General features: G+C 34.8%; 1 long non-coding RNA gene across 1 annotated transcript; it reads left to right on the forward strand.

The window, feature by feature from the left end:
- The first annotated feature begins 1,343 nt into the window (after nucleotides 1–1,343).
- On the forward strand, nucleotides 1,344–8,315 carry LOC111086247. Its single transcript, XR_002610974.1, has 2 exons — nucleotides 1,344–1,445; nucleotides 7,922–8,315. It is a non-coding gene; the product is annotated as an uncharacterized LOC111086247 (long non-coding RNA).
- The last annotated feature ends 16,323 nt before the right edge of the window (nucleotides 8,316–24,638 follow it).

The following is a 24,638-nucleotide window of genomic DNA, read 5'->3' on the forward strand; positions in this document are numbered from 1 at the left end:
CAGAACGCAGGTAGACCATTATGTAGCTTTTCGCTATAACATCTGCAACTGTTCTGTAAGTTTAGATCAAAAGTCCCCCCACCCCCCTCTACGATAGATCTTTGAATTTAGGATAACCGATTTAGGTTTGGGTGATTTTGACCAGTTTCCAGAATAAGTAGTGAAATGGTGGATGTGGCTATATATATATATGTCATCTGTCAATTGTGAGCGCTACACTAAATGGTTACAATTTATTTGTTGATATTTAAAACTAAAATGTTAACCATGAGAGATTGTTTGATCTCAAAGCAGAATAATACCATATTTTCAACCAATACGTTTAACCATAGTGATTCATATTATAACCTCTTCAGAGTTATCGTTAAGCATTCTTTTTTAAAGTATGTTTAAAGTAAGTAGCCGAGTTTCTAGAAATATCAATGACAATTTATATGTATAGTTCACATTTGAGAATATGTTTAAATCTAGGATATTTCACATTCAAATATTTAAATTTATGACCATGACAAATTAAATATATTATTGAACATTTTAATCTTTTTGTCAATACATTTGTTTGACTTCACACAAAACTGCCCTTGTCATATATTAACATAATCAATTCAGAAAAGACTACTCAGCTCTAATGTTACTAAACCATCACTACGGCAAATACAAAGAACTGTCGCTGTCACGATAGTTCATCATGAACAGTGTGAACATATCAGCTGTTATGTCTCTTTATGGAAATACTTGTGTTAACCTGATCCAGTGTTACTAAACCATTCATACGGCAAGTAATAAGAAGTGTCCCTGTCAAGAGAGCTCATCATGAACAGTGTGAACATACCAGCTGTCATGTCTCTTTATGGAAACACTTGTGTTAACCTGATCCAGTGTTACTAAACCATTCATACGGCAAGTAAAAAGAAGTGTCGCTGTCAAAGAGAGCTCATCATGAACAGTGTGAACATACCAACTGTCATGGAGCTGCTCTCTTTATGGAAACACTCGATTACGGCAGTTTGTCTATTCTTCTTGCTAGCAAGAATTCTTCAAAATGTTCAATATTTTTTTCGGTTTATAGAAAGACTGGAATGTATTAATATTTATACATATTTTTTATGTGTGGAAACGCACCGTTTCATCAAAATTCCAGGGATTCATGCAGACACTGTGTAATTGAATTTAATTCAACTTTATCAGTATTCTTTTAAGATAGCAGTTCTCTGTGAAGCACGTATGAAACATTGTAATACTTTTATTCACTGTGGTGACGTACTAGAAGCAGGAAACTCATTTTGACTATTTCAGATAAAAAAATGAAACTTTGATATCGGAGATTAGCGTAATTGCCGTTATCAGCAAAAGAAGTATAGTATTTATCGTTCATTTACTCTCCCAAGCATGTTGAAACATGTAGTCATAGTTAGAGTATTTCACTTATCGACTGGAAAAGAAAGGTAATTATGTCTAATAATTATTTCTACGACTATTAATTTTTCTATTTGGTGCTTTGTTTTGTTTGTTTCAGAATTTTCACATAAAGCCCAGCTCTTGGTTTAATCTTGTCTCACCGAAAAGTGGGAGTTGACTGTCACTCTTATAGCCCACCCCGGCTCCAAAGTGCGAAATGCATTTTTATGGCAACTGGCTGCGAACTAAGAACAATCGGCCCTAATTCTGATGCATGTTTAATTTTATCTAACCGCATCAAAACCCCACACATAGTTATAATAATTTGGGCTTGTATCATATAATGCCATCTGGGTTAAAGAATATTTAGTAAAATGGCTTTAATTAACTGTGAAAATATGTTTGATCATATTTCAGTAGCTTTTTTAGAAGCGATGTAGACATGTCCGAACTAAGCTCGTATTCATTTTAGACACCCATGCTTATTCTTGGTTCCATTAGGGTGGACCACATTTTCTTGATAATGATTGGTTTGTTTTGAATTTCGCGCAAAGCTACACGAGTCTTATCTGCGCTAGCCGTCCCTAATTTAGCAGTGAAAGGCTAGATGGAAGTATCTAGTCATAACCACCCACCGCCAACTCTTGGGCTACTCTTTTTACTAAGGAATAGTGGGATTGACCGTCACATTATAACGCCCCCACGGCTGAAAGGGCGAGCATGTTTGGTGGGACGGGGATTCGAACCCGCGACCTTCAGATTGCGAATCGAGTGGGCTAATCACCTGGCCATGTTGATGATTCATGTCTTTGTCCATTAATTGTGTTTGGAGAAGCATAAACTGTAGTAACTACAAGCCAACTCTAGGAGATTAGGTTCGCTCTGTGTTCCACTGGTGATAGTGTTGTGGTAATCTCAGGTTTTTTGTATTTCTTCGGATCGGTGTCGAACGCGAAACCTTTCTCGAGCCAGTTAAGCGTTTTAGCTAAAAGGTTAACCCTCTAGCAGTTACTAGTAATGCAGTGTTTAACTATTCAAACCAACACATTCTTCCGTCTTCTATAAACAAGGCCTGTACTAAAGGATTAACCCACTAGCACTTGCTAGAAGGACACTTTTTAACAACTGAAACTATTAGAGTGTCTTTCATCAAGGTGAAATGATAATGACAGTTATTTCAAACAGATCTAATGGGCCTAAACTCATCTACCATCACCCATAAACTCACCTGATATTTAGCTTTTTGAAACCAGACTTCAGTGTTGCTTTCTTGCCTCGTTATCTCTGAGTGAATTAGAGGCACCTGTTATGGAGGAATTGTAAAATATTCTTCTTGAAACCTTACAAAAGTTTGCTGCTTTATCAACAAACCGAATTATTTGGATAAAATATAATAACTAATAAATTGGCACGTCTAAATGAAAACTTTTATTGTTTTATTTTGTGCAACGTTTCGAGCAGACGCCCTTCGTCAGGCAGTAAAGACCGTGTTACAGTGGAATTAGACCCAGAAAATATCGTTCAACGTGGAGCACGGTGATAAAAATACTGATTAAAAATATTATTCAACTTATTACGTAAACATTATTAAAATCAGGAAGAATATTGAAAAAAATTAAGCAACTAAAAGTGTATTTTAATACTAGAAATAAACGACCATATAATACCATATTGTTGTGTTTCTTTAATTGGTCACTCAACGTTTTGCTTTACAGCTTCTCCAGGAGCGTTTTCTTTAAGCTTTGTACTATCACTTACTGTTTGTGTTTTAGTGGAACGCCCCTGAAGAAGCTGTAAAGCAAAACGTTGAGTGACCAATTAAAAAAAACTAAACAACTTGGTGTTATAAGGTCGTTTATTTCTCGTATTAAAATGTCTTCTATACACTAATATGCACTATAGAAATTAAATAACTAAAATTGGAGTTAGAAATATAAACACAGGAACATAATAACATAACATAACGTTTTGGGACAACATTGGACCTGTTGGCCCATCTCGGCTGTTCCATCCTTTAAACTAAACTAAAACTATTAATGAATAAATAAACAAAATAAAAACAACAACAAAGAATCTTAAAGCCAGCCTTTATCATTTTTATAATTATCAAGCATTCTCTTAAACTCATTTAAATTTACTGCCTCCACAACATCCCAAGGCAACCCATTCCAAAGACCAACCTCACTTTTAGCTGAAGATGACTCCTACCCTGCCAAAATTTATATTTGTGTCCCCTAGATTTACTGTTCGCACTGTTAAGTATCATAAAAGATGATGCATCAACACTATCAATTCCATTTACAATCTTAAACACCTAAATCAGATCTCCCCTAACTCTTCTTTTTCAAGATAAAACAAATTGAGAAATTTCAACCTCTCCTCATATGACAACCCCTCCATCCCAGGCACCATTCTATTAACCCTTCTCCGGACCCTTTCCAACAATTCAATGTCTTTCCTAAGGTAAGGAGCCCAAGATTGAACATAATATTCCAGATTTGGCTTAACCAGTGAGCTGTATAACGTAATTATAACCATTTTAGACTTGTATCCAATACTTCTGTGGATACAACCTTGGATGGTATTAGAGACTGATCAACTATTATACCTAGACTCCTTTCCTTTCATGACACTGTTAAGGTTATTCCCATTCAAATTATACTTATAATTCAAATTATCATAACTCACATGCATTATCTTGCATTTTTTATAATTAAAACCCATTTGTCACTTATTTGCCCAACTCACTGAATGATCTAAATCATTTTGTAAATCATCAGCATCCTCTTCACAGCTAGCAACATCCAAAACCTTAATCTAATCAGTAAATTTAAGTAACTTATTGATAATTATTTTATCTATGTCATTGATGTAAATCAAAGAGAGAAAGGGTCCTAAGACTGGGCCCTGAGGTACCCTTCTGGTAACAATCCAGTATGATTGAACTCCATTTGTAACAACCCTCTGCTTTCTTCTATCCAGCCACTCTGCTATCGAATTTGATAATTTATTCCCCACACCTATAGATATATTTTTTACAAGCCTTTTATGTGGCACTTTGTCAAATGCTTTCTGAAAATCCAAATACACCAAATTTACACATCTTCATCTACATAAGCAGTAACTTTTTCAAAGAATGTCGAGAGATTTTTAAGGCAAGATTTCCCCTTAGGAAACCACGTTGATTATCCAATAAAATTCTAAACTTTGTTAAATGACTTTGCATAGCATCTTTTATCAGACTTTCGAAAACCTACCTACAACTAATGTAAGTGTAATGGGTCTATAATTACTGGGATAATTTTTATCACCTTCCTAACTTCCAATCCTCTGGTACCTATCCACTATTCAAGGACTGATGAAAAAAAAATAGTAGCAAGTGGCTCACATATCCAATCTTTAACTTCCTTCAAAACCCTTTGGGAAATATTACCTGGCCCAATATTATCGCAATGTTTTTCAACCAGCTCAGAAGTAATGCAGTTATCTTGTTTGATCTTGTTTCCATCTATCATCTGTTCAAGATGTGAAATACTGCTTAAATCTTCGTTACTAAAAACCGAACAAAAATAAAATGTAATAACCCAACCATTTCATAATCATCAAATGCGAGCCTTCCTTTGTAATTCCTGAAGGGACCTACACCCATCCTAACATTTTATTTACCCTTAATATATTTAAAGAAATCCTTATTGTTAATTTTTACATTTTCAGCCAACCTTTCCTCATATGTCCTTTTTGATGTCCTAATTCCCTGTTTCACCAACTTTCTTGATATTCTATAATCTTCTAAATCTCCTGTCATACCAGTCAATTTCAAGTTCTTCAATTTATGATGCTTTTCTTTAATTTTATCTCTTATACTCTTTGCATTTATAAACATAAATTCGCAAAATTATAAAATAGTAGAATATTAAAATAAAATAATAATTCAGTGAAATAATTATGGGAAAGAGACGATGTTCACGTACGTAAGACCGAAAAGGGAGATTTAACAATATTTAACTTTTCAACTATTCTTTCTGAGCCTAATTCCATTGTAACACAGTCTTTTCTGTCTGACGAAGGTCGTCTGCCCGACACGTCGCACAAAATAAAACTATAAAAAGTTTCATTCAAACGTGTCAATTTATTCTTTATTAACATTTGTCCAAATTTATCTTCCCACATGTTGCAGAAGAGCATTCATCCAAAAAAAAATTAGTGCTGTTCTCAAGGCCAACGGTGAACAGGCGATTAAAAATTTCTCCAAAATCTGTATATGTATCCAGCTACAGTTTTCTTGGAAGTAAAACAAGAAGATAAAACAACATAAAGAAAATCTAACAATCTCGACTAGAAGAAGATGCCACCTGAATCTCTTTGTCCTCCAGTGTTTCTAATGACACAGAAAAGTCCCTCAATGGGACAGTGGTATGTCTACGGACTTACAACGTGGTGGACACAGCAGATGGCTTTGCTCTAAAACAAACACAGAAAAAAAGTAAGTACGCTGAAATAACCAAAATTAGATCAGTTCTCTGGCAAAAGCAACAAGAAATGAGAAGTTGCGAGGAAAGGAATTTTCATAACTTTTGTATATAACACGAGGATAACAGGCACACGGGACGAAGACGAAAGCCAGTAGATTCAAAGGAGGAGGAACATACGCGGTGCTTTGTTTTCAGGCAAATTCTAGTCATTTAGTACAGCAACTTTAAAATACAAAAAAAAAAATAACTCAGTTTTTTTTCATACTTCAGTTTTGATTGATTATGCGTTTTTTTTTACGTGACGCTTTTTGCAGTACCAGTAGGAATACGGGTAAAAAATATATTCTGCATTTGTTTATAGTTAAGCTACACAATGTGCTATCTGTGTTCTGCCTACCGCGGGTATGAAAACCTGGTTTCTAGCGTTCTACGTCTGCAGACATACTGCTATGCCACTGGGGGGGGGGCGATATTCTACCTAGTTGCTTTTGTGTATATTGTTTTTTGGTCTATTTAATTTGTTTTGTTTCATGCATGATCAGGGAGGAAAGAGAAACACCAATGAAAAGCAGGATACTATATTTTACGAGCCTATATCTTCGAGATTCTGAATAAGTTTTCTTAAAAAATATATATACTTATTTTCTCTCTCTTTCTATATTTTTTTAATTGTATTTTTGAATTTAAAAAACAAAACAAAAACGGAATATTATTATTATTATTATAAAATGTTCATGTTTAACCACTATATCTAACAAGCTTCTGAAGGCGAATGATATTCTTAACTTTTCACATTTGTCTTAATTAGTTCACCATGGACTTTATATAATAGGCGTCTAAAAAACTGAACTCTATCTTATGTCTTCCGCCCTGGGTTTCATACAGTATCAGAACCGCCGGCTTGAATTTCTAGTGTTGGGAATAACAGCAAACATCTAACTTAAATATATACTGTTTTTGGGATTTAAAACATCGAATATTCTCCCCAAAAGGGGCCAAAGGCCGTCTGGAGGGGTCATCTGTTTTAACCACTCGCAACACTATACAGTAGCGGGTTGTCTGTCCGTCTGTCAGTAGACACTAAAATGACGCCACATAAGGGATGCTTAACGTTGCATTTTGTACTGTCGTGACGTTAGTAATACGTGCGCATGTCATGAATCACGACAAGAATTATGCACTCTGTAGGCTACAACATAGCATGACATATGAACTTGAAAAGCAAGATTAAAAAATTGTTACTCTTAATTATGTGTTTATTTCCTCTTGAAACAGAACACTTTCGGGGACTCTGCGGAAGTACAGCTAGTATAATGCTACCTAATTAAGAATTTTTTTTTCCAAAATATAATAAATTTCCTTTAACTTCTCCACAAAACGTTTGTTCGTTTCTTTTACAAACTGAATATGCGTTTTATTAAATCAGACGAGCTACTTTAACCCTAAAGTTGAATATATATAGTTGTTAATCAAAATAGTTATTAGAAACTTGAAATTAAGGAAAAAAATGCCTTTTAGTTTCTCTTGTAATTTTCATTTTGTCATATCTGATAAAATAATAATCGTGTTAACAGCAACTAACATTGCTATTAAACAGCACATTTTTATAATGGCAATTGCAGTTTGCGTGATTTTTATCATAAATTTTATGCCTACTGGTTTCCTATGCTTCGATATAGTTCGGCGTTTAAACCGTAATTGGCCCGGCATGGCCAGGTGGTTAGGGCGTTCGACTCGCAATCAGAGGGTCGCGGGTTCGAATCCCCGTCACACCAAACATGCTCGTCCTTTCAGTCGTGGGGGCGTTATATTGTGACGGTCAATCCCACTATTCGTTGGTAAAAGAGTAGCCCAAAGGTTGGCGGTGGGTGGTGATGACTAGCTGCCTTCCCTCTAGTCTTACACTGCTAAATTAGGGACGGCTAGCGCAGATAGCCCTCCTGTAGCTTTGCGCGAAATTAAAAACAAACAAACAAACCGTAATATTTAAATTCTTATACTGTTTATAGTATTAGCGTTTCACATAAAACCTGCTATCTCTTTTCTTCCAGCCCAGTTGACATGTTCTGGCGTCGAACGAAAGGCCTTCTGGGTAGTGACTTGTGGGAGACAATAGATAGATCTGAAATGGTGTTTTTACATGCTCTGATTAGAAATTAGAAATGAACAAATAAATAGGAATACGGGAAACTTAATCTACAGTTTACGCGATTTGTAAAATTCTTTGCTCTACAAACAGAGTACTGATACAGTGCATGGAAAAATACATCCAAGAAAAAATTGTTGTATTGATCTATTACCAAAATTGTGGATGTTAGGGTACTTGGAATGCAACTCTAATTTCCAGTATCCTGGCGGTAAATACACACACTAAAATATTGTCGAAGTGTACTGCTCTTGTGGCGTTTCCATTTTCATGTTGAATAAAATAATTTAATGATGTCATAAAAGACTAATCTATTTTATTTGCTCAAACCCTTTGACTTAACACAAGGGTTTATTGTATTCCAATATCCCAGTGCTAATATTTATTAACCCTATTTTGGTTTAATGTGCTTAATACATCAGCTAAAACGTCAGGGGCAGTTTTGATGAAAGGAACCGTTAAAGTGGTAATAAATCTAATTTTAATAAATAACTGTGCACTAAAACATTTTTATTGCCTAATTCAATGACAAACTCTAAGAAAGGAAACTTTTCAATAAGTATTAGTTCCACATTTCGCCGCTTTCACCTGGTAATTAGATGATATGTAGTATATTAAATCAGAAAGCTTGAGTAGAGGAATAGTAATTGCTTGTGAGTTATATAACTTTGATTGTTCAAGATCTTTCGAAAACAGGGAAGTTTAACAGCGCTTCTTTGAAAGTGTAGGGCCAATAGTTTCGGTAAATTTAGAAATTTATTACTAGTGCTTCATAGCGTTTTATTGAACAATTAGAATTCAAAGCCTTTCTTTATAAATGTCTTCAAAGGTGCACGAAGAATTCTCAATATGTAATTAAGCATTGAGGTTGTAAAAATGTATATGCCATTTGAATACATACAATGGTTTTACATATTTATTTCTAGGTTTCACTTCAATAATACTTTTACTAGGATAATATATATTACATCAAATCCATCTTTCCTAACATCTACTTATTTTCTCTGATGTCTTTGTAAGCATCGTTACCCACTACATTTGTTGGTTTTGTGACAGGTTTTTAATCAGAACTGGGTAGGCTTAGATTGACTGTACTTATTGAATCTGTGAGTTGTGCCGAGTCTTCCTAAATGAAACACCAAAGCAACACGACTACAGTGCTTTAGGGCTAATAGGGATTTAGTTATTGGTTGTTACTGAGGCGACGGCAGAGCGTTTTTCCGCAGCTTTATTGAAGGTTTTCATGTACGTCTTTATGCAACAAAATTATGGAACGCCAGCTGTGATTTTCTTCTTCGTGTTCCTCGTGCTCGCATTCTAATTCACAATGAAGTTCTAATCGATGAACAAAAATGTAAATATAGCTTAGGGTAGATAAATAGTATCTTTAGATTTCTTAATCAACCTTTTTTTTTCTCTTTTGGTTCAACTTAGTTGTTGACCAGAGAGAATGAAAGAAAACAATATCTCACATTCTTCTTGAAAAACAAACACGAGAACGACTTATAACTAGCAGCTGTCAAATATTTGTTGTATATTTAAAAAAATATATATATATAAGTTAACAGTTAAAAATGAGCTACAACCTGCAAGCTTTCAAGAGTTCACGTCAACTGAGGAACAGTTTATGGAAAAAAAAATGTTGGATTGACTTTTCCTACAATAAATTTGTTTGTAAACTCAATTTCTTCAAGTCAGAAAATACTTCAAGGTTGACTGTTCACTTCTGATACGACTTGCTCAGGTTCGACGTTTTGGCATCAGTATAATCTAAAATAGATTGATTAGAAATGATAACTGTATTTTAAAAAAACTGTAGATTTGTTGAATGTGAAACCACAGCTAAAATTTCTCAAAAAATTGATTAGAGTTATAAAGAGCTACAATGTATAGATTTCTAAAAAATCATAGAAGCTGGTAGTTTGTAAAACTCTATAGACTTATAGAACAGAAATATATGATTTATTATGAAATATAACTCTAAAATTAATACTTTCAGATATTCCAAATATGTAAGAAAATCATAGCACATATAATAAACGAATATACGTGTCTGTATGTTAGTTGCTGAATTATTTTAAACACAGTTTATACAACATTAAACATAATATTTTCTGTATTTAAATTAGTGTATATTTCAATCTGGAAGGTATATCGTGGTTTCGTATTTAAAAAAATGTTTTGTGATTATATTCTAACATAATAAGTATCATGCTGCCATCTACAGAATATTAAAGCACATATTAAAAGTAATTTGAAATATTATCATAACTGTTAGAGCAAAGTACGTTAAAGTGGACTGTTGCATAGCCAAGTAGGGCGCCAACTGTCAAACATTTCATTAACGTATAGTAAAGAACATTTTATATTTCAACAGAATCACAAAAAATATAGCGTTAAATAACACGATTTTAGTATTTTGATTAGTGTTCATAAGAAACAAGTTAATAGTAAGGAAAGTTCAATTATCCTTCACACAATCAATATTTTGTAAATGTCATAAACAAAATGTCCCAACCATTTTTGGAACCCAGAACAAGAAGAACTACAAGACTTTGAATATAATCCAAAAGCACTATGACACTGTGTATATAGTATATTTGTAATTCCTTGAGGATATAGAACAGCAATAAGAGAAGTTGATCAGTGTTGTGTGATTTCTGTTTGAATATTGATCACCATTATTATGACAGTTGTTGTTTGTTACAAAGCACAAAGCTACACAAAGGGCTATCTGAGCTCTGCCCACCACGAGTATCAAAACCCGGTTTCTAGCGTTGTAAGTCCGCAGACATACCGCTGTGCCACTGGGGGGCTATTATGACAGAGAAGAAAACCTATTTTATTAAAATAATAAAAAAAAATCCGTTAAAGGAATTATTATTTTTACACGTTTTTTTTTTTCTATTATATTTTTATTTTAGTAGCGGTGGAATTGGGAATAATTTCCTTTTGACATTTCAATCAGGAACGCTAATGGCTTGAGTCTTCAATCCTCAAGAGATGGAACTCCTTTCCGGATCGTTTAATCCAAGTTTAATCCCTGTATTTTAGTTCGAAATATATGTACTTTATTCATAAGTAGGAATAACTTAAACCATTGAAGTAATCAATTATTGAAATGTTTGCTTAAATCGATAGTGCTATTTTGAAATGTCACCGAGTTCAGCCAACATTTTATCCGTCAAAAAAACAAAAACAAAAAAAACTAATAGTTTCCCATTTTCAAGTTGTTTTAAACCTTGGTCTATATCTGCAGTTCAATTAAATAGTGTCGAGCTGATTTTTTTTTTATTGGCATTAACTGCTCAAGTTTTCTTAGACTTATTACACAGCACGCAGTAACTCACATGCAAGAAACACATTAGCCACATGCTTTCTTAGCAATTCCAGTTCTTTCCTTGAGAAAATGAACAACTTAATTGTTTTTGTTGTGTAATCTGCTTAGATTGTGTAACTAAATAGAACACTGACGTAATTATCTAATAACTCAAAGAACTCATCCCCAGAGAGACAGAGAGAGAGAGATAGAGACAAAGACGGCTCGAGTTGTCTCGGGTCGACAAAGCTAAAATACTACCCATCTTTCATATGAATCAAAACAACCACAAACACCTTGTTGCTTCAATATACATACTATTTCAATAGTAATAGGTACGACATACGTAAATACTTCTAAAGAAGGCAACCACGGGCTATATCAGTTTCTATGTATTTAAAATAGTATTCATTCTATTCTTTATACCATCGTTTTTGTTCCTCACTTTGTTATAATATTCGAAAAGCTTCATATTTAAGCTTTAAAAACAGAATGTGCACGTGTTCTATACTCGAACTAAGCACGCAAGGAAATCATATATTTGATAACACACACAACAAACATCGTTTCATTAATAAATTATGCAACGATATGCATATATATAGCATAAATGATTATTCCTTTTCTTCTGCGATATTTTCTTAACTACGGACTGTTTTAGTTTTAGATAGATCTTACATTTCTTTATGAAAGCCCCCAAGTGACGCAGCGGTATGTCTACAGACTTACAACGCTAGAAACTAGGTTTCGATACCCGTGGTGGCCAGAGCACAGATAGCCCATTGTGTAGCTTTGTGCTTAACTTCAAACAAACCAAACCAATCTTTATGAAAGGCTGGAATTTCTGAGCAGTAGTTGACGAGAAAAATACGGTATTCATTGCGTACATGAATACGACGGGTCCTAATGAATTTACTGTATATTATATGTACACATGTTGCTGTGTCTATCCATGTGTTCTATAACAATAATAATACAGTTTATGTACAAAATTTGGATAATTTTGTGGTTAATTACTTATTAATAAGACTCTTGCAAACCATTTCTTTGTCACAATTTTATAATGTAAATCTTCAATGTTATCTCTAAACACGCTTAGATTTTTGTCACCTAAGTAGAAATAAGTAAATGAAGCGACGTTAAAGTTAGCCAAACCTATGAAATAGCTGTTGATAACGTTAAGATCTTGTCGATTTTAATTTATGATCACTAAATTCCAGATGTTCAAAGTGTCACTCTTCATAATTCTATACCGCTAGCTAAAGGATGCTAGATTACTTGGCAGCTCAAGTGACCCGTGTTTAGTCTCGTTTGAGCATGCGCAATGGAGGCAGATGTTCAGCGCACAGCCCGGTATCAATGTTACTCTTTTCCCTCATAGCTTTGTTGTGAGTAATACGGGAAGAAGCCGGCTTTTGGAGCTGATGCCTGTAACGATCTTTACTATAGTTGGATATGGGATAATATCAGCGTACGAAGTTTGCTTTTATTCTCCATTTTTGAGAAAGCAAGTAAATATATATATATCTAAATAAGTAAATTAGGGGAAGACGGGATATATAGTATTATTCATTTACAATGGTAGTGCAGGATGGAGAAATTCGTAATCAATGTTCAGGGGTAAGTAAGAATGAATTACAAGGAACACTTCCTATCCAGGATTCTCAGGTTCCAGAGGAGCGGTCTGATGAATTAAGAAAGTCTCTTTCAGACGGCCATTCGTCGCTACATCTGCCTAAACGATCATCATCCGTGAGTTCCGTTTTACATCTGGACGATGGGGTAATCATTCGAGTGGACAGCGCTGAGGATTGGAAGAACCAGAGCGGTCAACTACGAACTGACCACTCCCCTTCTCCATCGGTTCTATCCATCATATCGACAGAAAGTGATCGTGGTAGAAAATCCCATCGAAGGAAGGATCACGCTAGATACTTCAGACCATCAACGCAGAAAACCTTGGGACGAGCCGGCGAGCGAAAGGAAAGGTACGAAAGTGTTGGAAACAAGTCCCCTAGGGGGAGCCAGCATTATATCATTCCTCCGTTTTTCAGTAATAACTACGATAGCCAGGATTCTTTGCAAGAATCAAGTAACCAGGATCTTCCATTTGAAGTGGAAAAAAGAAAGATTTCAAGTCCTGACACTGACGCTAATGTTGCTGACCGTAAGTCAAGTGGCAGTAGAAGTGGACAGAGCCGTCACTCCTCCCGTACCCGGAAATCGGGGCACCGCTCGTCCCGATTTCCGCACAGATACAACAAGAACCGGGAAGAAGATGGACACATAAAAGACGAACAACTGGAAGAGGGAACACGACGAAGAAGGATTATCATCATGATCATCTGTTCTGTATCTCTGTTCATCCTAGTTACTAGTGTTGTTCTTGTGGCAGCCACTTTGTCCCTTTCTCCAACTATTGACCAGCTGGGTAAGAAACGAGATTTATCACATTTAGGCAGATTAATGACAGGTTACATTTTAACCTGTTTTTAGCAATAAAATATACAAGACTCAAGTTAGTTTTCTGATTCGTGAATTAATATATGTTATATGTATAAAATATAATTTTTATCTGTTAATTAAGCATTTCTTTAAACTGATAAAAAACAAAATCGGATTATGCTAATTTGATTACAACTTTGGGAAAACTGAGATCTTAAGTTGCTTTATAAATATAGATATTGTTGTCAAATACAAATAACCAGTAGTGATGTATTTAGCTAAACAATTTTAACCGTGATCGACTACAAATAGGGCCATAGGAAACGCAAAGGCCAGTCAGGACATGGCCTGACCACTTATTCATGGCATGTATAATTACAACTTATGTATTAAAACTTGCTTCTTTTAATTCTATACATTACGTTGTGTGTATGCGGTATATTTAGTTAAAATGGCTCAAGATTCAATCTTATAGCATTGTATTTTCAAGACTTTTCTGGGGTGTATTTCCCTAGACCTTCCTAGAAATCACAATATGGCAATGGCCTGACCACTCAAAAATTGCTTCCTACGGCAGTAACAAATGAGTCCTAATTTTAAAGATCATCCAACTTATTTATCTTCTAAACAATAGTTACATCTCAGTTGTCAGAAACTAGTTTGTATTTAATAATTATAGAATATTTCTCATAAAATGACGTGTACTTCTAAATATGATTATTCGAATACCAGCGGTTTCTTATGGACATCAAATATACCAGGCGTTTATAAAGTAAATTGTTCAAGAACAATTTAGACGCTTAACATATGGTTAATTTAAACTTTTTTCTTTAGCGCCAAAACATAAGCGACAAATTACTGAACGAATAACTAACATAACTTTCATCTTATATGGTTAGAAATTTAACCGTATTTTATAGACACAGTTGATACACCTTAGTGAAAACTTGCCCCCTTTTTTCCATGGATACAGTTGATGTCACCTTAAGAAAAACTTGCCCCATTTTTTATGGACACAGTTGATACACCCTAGTGAAAACTTGTCCCCTTTTTTCCATGGGTACAGTTGATGTCACCTTAAGAAAAACTTGCCCCATTTTTTATGGACACAGTTGATACACCTTAGTGAAAACTTGCTCCCTTTTTTCCATGGGTACAGTTGATGTCACCTTAAGAAAAATTTGCCCCATTTTTTATAGACACAGTTGATACACCTTAGTGAAAACTTGCTTCCTTTTTTCCATGGGTACAGTTGATGTCACCTTAAGAAAAACTTGCCCCATTTTTTATGGACACAATTAATGCATCTTTAAAAAACTTGACGCATTTTTTATGGTCACAGTTGATGCATCTTAAGAAAAGTTTGAAGACAGGTGTAAATAACTGTATTTTGCATTAGTTTAAAAAACAGTTATTTTAGCTAATTGTAGAATGAGGATCTTTCAGGGTTTAATTTATTAATGTTTACCTCAACGTTTTCAATTCTGTATGGAGTGGCAAACACTTAGTCTCTCACTAACAAATATGGCGTAGCTATAGTATTAGTATTTATATTTTATGCACAGTTTGTAAACCTGTGTTTAAACGATACAAGTTATTATATATTAAGAACATATTTTATGAAGTCCCACAATATGAAGCATCATAAAATCATGAGTGTTTTTACATTTTTGAGATATAAAAATATTGTAAGAATTGACCCCAGTAATATGTTTGTGCATAATTTAAAACATAACTTTTAAGGTTCATTTAGGTGTATTGAGATCTTACTACCCACTTCTCATGACCTCCGTCGACCTCACTGCACTGCTACTGGACCTAAAGGGTTTAAACTTTAGGGCTTGTGTTCTTAGAGCCAAAATGAAGCAGCGTTAGGCCTACAGAGCGAGGCGTAAAATGTAACGACCTATACGTCCCACCAAGCAGTTTAGATCATTGTCTAATGTCTCATGGAAATATAATGAAAAGTGAGATGGCGCCGTGTTTTATGGGAAGAAACTCTTGCAAATAACACCATTATGGGACGTAAAGTTTTCTAGCATATTCAAGTATGAGTTTCCAATGATTTTTGTTTATCAGTCGTAAAACCGAACACGAAACACTGGTTTTGGATTACTCTTGTACATAATTTTGAACGGTTTTTGGGTTCTCATCCACTTAAAACTTTGATAGCTATGTCTATTGACTCTTCTATACTTATGAAAAGGTGTCTCATTAAACATGTAATCGATGAACATATAATCCACCCAGTTGAGACACATGGAACTCATCATGAGTCTAGCCCTTTAGGTGCCTTCTTGAGAAGGACTAGACTAACGATGAGTATACCATGTGTTTCAAGAAGAGGACCTAAAGGACTAGACTAGTGATGAGTATACCATGTGTTTCAAGAAGAGGACCTACAGGACTAGACTAGTGATGAGTATACCATGGGCTAGTGATGAGTATACTATGTGTCTCAAGAAGAGGACCTAATCTAGTCCTTTAGGTCCTCTTCTTGAGACACATAGTATACTCATCACTAATCTAGTCCTTTAGGTCTTCTTCTTGAGACACATAGTATACTCATCACTAGTCTAGTCCTTTAGGTCATCTTGAGACATATAGTATACTCATCATGAGTCTAGCGCTTTAGGTGCCTTTTTGAGACCCATGGTATACTCATCACTAGTCTAGTCCTTTAGGTCCTTTTTGAGACCCATGGTATACTCATCACTAGTCTAGTCCTTTAGGTTCTCTTCTTGAGACACGTGACACTTTCACGAGTCTAACTCTCTTCGAGTAGCTGTTGTACAATATAGATTATATATACACATTAAAGTTCAGAGAAGTTTCTGAAATCTTAATAACATCTTGACCTTGGATATAAGCTCTGTATAAAGATAATCAGAAGCACTCCCAACAGATTTTCTCGGGCTATGTTAAAATGACCCATTTACTTTGTCTTCACTTATTCTGGGTAGTCCAGTGCCTTTCTCGAGGACCGACAGATGTTTCGTCCTTGTTCAGCTTCATGTATTGTTCGATTATGTTTGTGCATGATAGGCTTGTCAGAAATTGTTCGCACGAGAATACTCGAGTTCCACGTTCCAAGGAATGATATACACGTACGTTTTTGCTGAAGACTCAAAATTTTGGCACTATCTGTCGATAAATGATTAATATTGGTTTATTGCAAAACTGACAAAACAGGATAAACATTAAAGTTTTTAAACAAAAGTATACTTTATCATATGTCTTTACTTATCTTCTTTAAAAGTTATTACGTTTTAAAATGTGTACATACATTAAACATATTCTGTAGATAATGATTACCTGAAAATGTACACGCATAAAGACACACAAACAAATTCTTTGTAGTCAACTAATATATTATCTTTTCTTTCTGAGGGTGTCAACTATTCTTCACAATGAATTGTATTCTTAAAAAATACCAAACGATAATATCTTTTAATACACCTCTGGTAACTTCAAAAGTTAGATGTAGATTATACCTTCTGATTTGGTTTGGTTTGAATTTCGCGCAAAGTTATACGTCCCTAATTTAGCAGAGACAAACTACAACTAGTTAACAACACCCACCGCCAACTAATAGGCTACTATTTTTTCAACGAATAGTGGGATTGACCGTTACATTATCACGTCCCCATGGCTGAGAAGAGCCAGCATGTTCCTTGTAACGGGGATTCGAACCCGCGACCTTCAGATTGCAAGTAAAGCGCCCTAATCATCAGGCCATGCCAGGCCCCTACTGAATGAGATCATGCAAAATATCAGAATATTCCTATCTTGTAGTAAATATCAGTTGATGGGATAGACGCCAATAACCTAACCCTATAATCGCCACAATAACTAAGATCCATTTGATCCATAAAATAATTTTAGTTTAAACATTTTTTCTCAAGACGAACACATAAACTAAGTAGTTTTCAAAGCCTCTGGTGGTTGAATAAAGGCAAAAGAGTTTTAAACACAGCTAACAGTAATGAAATATTAGACCACTAGGAAGTCATCCGGGAATCTTCTATGGGTTACCAAAAGTTCATAAAGCAGGATGCCCCTTGCGACTAATAGTATCCAATATTGGAAATTATTATCATACTTTGCCCGGTTTTTTGGTAGAATTTTTAAAGAAGTTTACCACAAATGAACAAACCCTAAAAAACAGTTTAAAGTTCTGTCATGAAATTCAACAACTGTAATGTAATAGTATCGTTCATTGTGCCAATTTTGGTTTGTTTGTTTGTTTTTGAATTTCGCGCAAAGCTACACGAGGGCTATCTGCGCTAGCCATCCCTAATTTAGCAGTGTAAGACTAGAGAGAAGGCAGCTAGTCATCACCACCCACCGCAAACTCTTGGGCTACACTTTTACCAACAAATAGTGGGATTGACCGTCACATTATAACGCCTCCACGGCTGAAAGGGCGAGTATGTTTGGTGGGACGGGAAATCGAACCCGCGACCCTCTGATTGCGAGTCGAACGCCATAACCACCTGGCCATGCCGGGGTCCAATTTTGACATCGAATTATTATTTACTAATATATCATTAGAAGAGACTACACAGCTGAGTGCTGATTTACAACGATAAGTTCAACGAAATAAGCATTCCGAAATATTTTTTCAAATTAATCAATTCTTTCACTAAAAAGTCTTATTTCATTTTTAAAGATAAGTTGTATAATCAGACAATTGTATAATCAGTGGTGTTGCTATGGGTTCAAGATTAGCCCCGTCTCTGGCCAACTTGTTTTTGTGCTTCCATGAAAAGCAGTTGTTGGATAACTGCCCACAATAGTTTAAAACACTTTACTATCGCAGAGGTATTGATGATTCCTTTACCATTAAAAAAAAAAATCTGATCATTTATCCGGAATTCTTCAAAATTTTTATGAAGTTTACCGTTTAACATCAGGAGGATCACAATATAAGGGATTCAATGTCTTTGGTTAATTAGAAAAACAAACTAACAACGGAAACAGGAATATACGAGATGGAAAAGAGTGTTATAACTGACTTATACTGGACTTGTTAGATTCAGATTCTATCCGTAACAGCGTTTGGACTAATGTTGTATTATTCCGACGTTTACTTAAAATCACGCTTCTCTAATGCTTTTGTATTAAAGTTTTACCATTTCAGTTTTTTGTATTTTAATTTTCTATACCTATTAACTTAGCTGGTAATTTTTATTCGTCATTATACGCCGGACACGATCTGACGTTCGTGCTTTATCAGCCGATTTTTGTGTTTTGCAATATCTATATGAACACGTTGTGCTGTAGAGTATCAAGTTATGCTGATAGCTCAAGTATGCCAAAAGTACACGTAATGTACAAAGATCAGTGATTTACAGCACTGCATATACACTGCATTTTCAGGCGTGTAAAATTATGTATGCGATAACGAGTGCTCCAAATAACCACAGTTTTTTACTTAATTCTAAAAGGCATGAAGTGATAATCGAGCACATGAAAAATATTTCATGATAGTATGCTTGCACTTTATGTAAAGGATTTTAAAGTCGACTGTAAAAGAAATGCATATACGTGATAATAATATAATACTTTCCCAAGTTTGAACGAAGAAAAACGAGCACATTAAAGTCTTACGTTTATAGACAAAGTCTTCTAGACCGGAAAATATGATACTGAGCGTTAAAAACGGAAAAGAACAACGGCAAAAATGAAGCATAATGGAAAACAAGAGCATGTGATCAAAAGAAGAAATTGACCGTGACGCATAAATTACAAACGCAGACAGATGCGCGCGCGCGCGCAAATAAATAAATAAATATCATACTTCACGAACTCATGAATAAAGTACCTTTTCTGGAATTATTTTGTATTTATTATAATGTGTTAATAATTAGCAAAGTACACAAAGTGAAATAGAACATAACATAAGATAATATTTAGGGACAACAAGGGACCTATTGGTCCATCTCGGCTGTCCCATACTCTAATCTAAACTAAAACTATCAAATAAATAAATTAAAGATAAGTAAATTGTTGTTGTTGTTTGAAGTTAAGCACAAAGCTACACAATGGGCTATCTGTGCTCTGCCCACCACGGGTATCGAAACCCGGTTTCTAGCGTTGTAAGTCCACAGACATATCGCTGTGCCACTGGGGAACTAGAAATAAATAAAATATTAAAACCAGCCCTTGTCATTTCTGGAAACAGGTGTTGAATTGTAGATTCTAATTCTAATGAAATATGAGATGTTCTTTTTTGAAAAAAACTATTTACTAAAAAGGAAAAAAAATCAATAGAATTACTGAAAATAGCTCTGTATAAATGTATAATTTTCTGCATTTGTCTGAAATTTTCCAAACTATGAGTATTCTTTACCGTCCATCGTTTTTTTTGTTGGTGTCAAAGTTTTATTTGGTGCGAACACGAGGTACTCCCCCTCTTCATGTAAATAATATTTTTAATTAATCATTACTCCTTATTCTCCTGAAAAATTCGAAAATGAAAACTTTTTGTTCTTATGAAAATTTCACATATAAGCAGGTAAGTAAATTAATGCAGATATCCGTCGTGAAAAGTGGATACAGCGTTGTAGTTACTCTGTAGTGGAAGTGGATTCAACATTGTGGCTACTGATGGCTGTCGTGAAAGTGGATTCAGCTTTGTGGTTGCCGATATCCGTAGTGGGAGTGGATTCAGCGTTGTGGCTACTGATATCCGTCACGCAAATGAATTCAGCTTTGTGGCAACGGATATCCGTCGTGAAAGTGACTACAGAATGATGATTATTAGTGTCTGTCGTGAGAGTGGATACAGCGTTGTAGTTACTGATATCCGTCGTGAAAGTGACTACAGAATGATGATTATTAGTGTCCGTCGTGAGAGTGACTACAGAATGATGATTATTAGTGTCCGTCGTGAGATATCGGCAGCCACAACGCTGAATCCACTTTCAAGACGGCCATCAGTAGCCACAATGTTGAATCCGCTTTCATGACGGCCATCAGTAGCCATAGTGTTGATGCACGTTTCACAAGCATTATATGACGGACTAAAGCTTTCGACCTTTCAAGCCTCAAATGCAAGCGTATGTCTTTACTTTTATCTTTTTATTTCGTTCAGAGATTGAGGTGGTTTCACACTAAATTGTAAAGTTCGTGTTTATTCAGTTTTATCTTGTTCACAAATCAAGTAAATTCCGTGCTAAATGGTAAGGTTCGTGTTTTAGTTTTGTTATGAAAATTTTAAACTGTAAAACAAGATGCATCTGATCATTTAAACACTAAACTTAATCATTCCAATGAAACTTCACATAATATTCATATTTTTCTATAAGCATAATAATTGATTTTCTCTAAAACGACCATTATTTTGTTCATTTAGTACTTCATCGATTCTACATAAATTATGTTTTTATTTATCAAAATCTAAAGTTATATTAATTTTCAGAGAGTTACACGTATTTCGTTTCTATTATCATTGCTTAATATTCAGAATTTCTGTGTATGTGAGTCTGGTTGTATAAGAATAGAAGATAAGGTTTCTGGTGTATATCAATATTCTGAATAGAAATGTTCAATGTATTACGCTCATGCACCAGTGTGACAGAAAAGACCATTATTTCTTTAAATAGAATTGTTCAATGCAATACAGTCCTCGATATTACCATTGTGTTATAAAAAACTATTCATTTCCTAAATAGAAATGTTCACTGTATTACTTTCATTTATCAATTTGATAGAGAAAACTATTCTTTTTTTAAAAATCTTAAGACTAATATCTATTATTAAAATCTCCAGATCTTCATCCAATCGATTTTTCATTTCATCTTTTACATCAGTTGTTACACTCTGAATACGTCTTACTAAGTTAACGTGTATAAACGTCTGCTTAATACAAGCTACAGTTTGTGTGAATAAATTATTAAATCTCTTTTCTGACAACATGAGGAAGTGAAATGTGTTTTCGATTAAGATTCTGCGAAACATTTCATGTCATAAAATTAGAAACCCTAAGTTTGTGTGTGAACATGATAGTTAGTAACTGAGAATCGTGTATTATAATCAGTGCCACTAGAACAATAGCAGTTAGAGTCTTTATCATAATCGAAGCTCTCCTAAAGGCAGGTCTGTGACTCAAGCCACAAAAAAATCAATCAAGATGTTACTTTTAGTCACCCTTTCTTCTCCATTTTCTACTTTCAGCTCGTTTAGCAGCAGCGTTTTCTTCCTTCGACATGGTCGTCGTTTTCCTTTTTTCATAAAAACTAATCCTCTAGCCACATGCTAAAACAATTTATTTCTTTGCTTTCATATCTTTTAAAACAAACCACTTTTCTCTTACATTATTTCTAATACTTCTCCCCTCGTCTTTGTTTATGTCCACCAAATGTTCCTCACTCTTCACTTATTTCCAACTTTTTTAACCTTTTGATGTCATCTTTCCTCAACGTTCACATTTGCGCTGATTATGCCACTATATTCCTTAAAAAAGTTTTAATTAGTCTCTAATTCGGTGTTCTGTCCAATCCTTTTTTTAAAATACGCTTCTTCTTTCTAAATGTTTCTTTTTCCATAGCAATTCTCGATTTTATTTCTTTGGAACATTTTTTATCTGCTATTATAATATTCCCCAAGTAACAAAACTGTTGCACCTCATCCAGTTGTTATCTTTCTACATAGATCTTCATTCTTCCACATTCGTTTCTCGAAATCTTCATCACTCTTGTTTTCTTCACGTTGGTCTCCATACCTAATTCATTTGTTGTTTCACTTAATTAGTCTACGAAAATTTGCACCCATTTCCTCAGATCACGCAAACAAAGCCAAATCAACAGCAAACTTGACCACTTTGGTTTTTCTTTTCTCCCATATTTACACCAGTTTCAACATCTTCCCATGCTTCCTGTACCATTGCATCAGTGTGGATATTAATAACACAGGCCTGCGATGGTTTTATTGTCTTGAACTTTTTACATGTTCTACAGTACTTTCTGTACGCTGAATCCGAAAAATGATATCAATTTTTCTCCATACGTACAGATTTTTCACAAAACGTCATATGTACTTTTACATGAGAAAATCATTTTCATTGAAATCGGGTTACATTTTGTTATGCTTAAAATGTTGACAACCACTGGCTATAGATTTATCTAAACCAATTGCGACGTGAGAGTCTTATCGATCGTTCTAGAACCCACGAGAAACACACCGCTAGTATATAAATGGTTAACAGGCGGAATTACGTATCATTTCTGGATAGTATTTGTTTGTGCGTGCACTTTGACATTATGTTTTTTCTTTTCAATATTATTTACTCGTGCTATGGCAACAAGAGGTTGTATAAATGACCCAAATGTATCGTGTTATATTAGTGGGATAATTTGTTGTAAAGAAACAAAGGCAAAACATTACAGAATTCGTGAAAAAAGCGTATTACGCGTATTTTGAAATAAAACTTGTGGACCAAAACAAATCATGGCTCCGCGCAAAGTTTGCACCGTTTGTGTCGAAGAGTTGAGAAAATGCACTAAAGTTTTGAAATTCCATTGGTCTGGCGTGAGCCTAGAAACCATGGAGATGACTGCTATTTTTTGCTCATGTAACGTGCAAGGCTAGAACACTCGAAATAAAAAGGAAATTTCTTATCCGAACTTTCAATCTGCTATAAGAACTGTTGCTCATGGACCTGGTGTATCTGTACCTACTCCACAGGAGACTCTTGATAAAGTATCATTTGATTATGAATCTGATATCAATAGAAATGATGATAGGGATTGTTTTCAACCTGAAACGTCTAGTGAACCACAACTTTTCACACAAGGTGAACTTAATCATTTGGTGAGAGATTTGGGTATTCCAAAGGATTCTTCAGAGATTTTGGGGTCCAGACTTCGGACCAAAAAATTACTTTCTCCAGGGACATAATTTGTCTGATTGATACTTTAGTGAGCTATTGGGTATTTTTCTGTTTTATTGGAAAGACAGAAATGTGTTTGTTGAAAATAAACGTGGACGAAGTTTTGAAAATCTAACTATAATTATAAAACAGGTTTTGCTGTAAACATCACCTTTTTTTTATATTTTAAACGTAGTAAGTGTTTAGTGTTAAAAGGAAAGAAACTTTCCTCAACTGGGTGTTCAGGAATATTCGTATCCCCCTTCGCCCCGCTCGTGAAGATTACGTTTATCTAGACTAGGCTTTTAATAACAGTGTTAACAAGGGGGTTTCTGAGATTATTAAATATGGAAGGGATTTAACATTTTAATTGTGAAATAAATTTTCCAGGGAGAACTGGTAAAGGCAAAGAAGGCAAAGATGACAAAAGTGAAGGTCGAGGCTGACATCTCGGACTTGACAAATTTTGGCAAAGACAAACGGTCCATAATCAGGGTCATAGGTTGACGGGGATCAATAAATCCAATACCGTAGAATTTGTTATGGGGGAGGGGAAACAGGAGTACCCCAAGAAAATACACTTTCACAAGACAGGCGCTGGATAGTGTAACTGTCCTCTGCGCAAGCTGTGTGGCAAACACACGGGATTAATTATATGAACATACAGAAGTCTATTGGTATGTATATGGTGTTCTATGTTTGGCTGTGATATATATTGTACGGGAATATTGTTTTGTGTGATGTACATGTAATGGTGTGAAGGGCAAAGGTTAATGTGTTTCTTGTTTCTGCTTTTTTGTAATAGTTTTTAGTCAGGGTATTTAATAAGTGATGGTAATTTATTTACTTTGTGTAAATAGCTAACATGGGTGTAACTTGGAAACCTTAGAGCTAATGTTAACACTCTATTCTGTTGCCTGGCCCGGCATGGCCAGGTGGTTAACTCGCAATCTGAGGGTCGCGGGTTCGAATCCCTGTCACACC

Source organism: Limulus polyphemus, unplaced genomic scaffold (genome assembly GCF_000517525.1).
Source record: "Limulus polyphemus unplaced genomic scaffold, Limulus_polyphemus-2.1.2 Scaffold953, whole genome shotgun sequence".
NCBI classification, from domain to species: domain Eukaryota; kingdom Metazoa; phylum Arthropoda; class Merostomata; order Xiphosura; family Limulidae; genus Limulus; species Limulus polyphemus.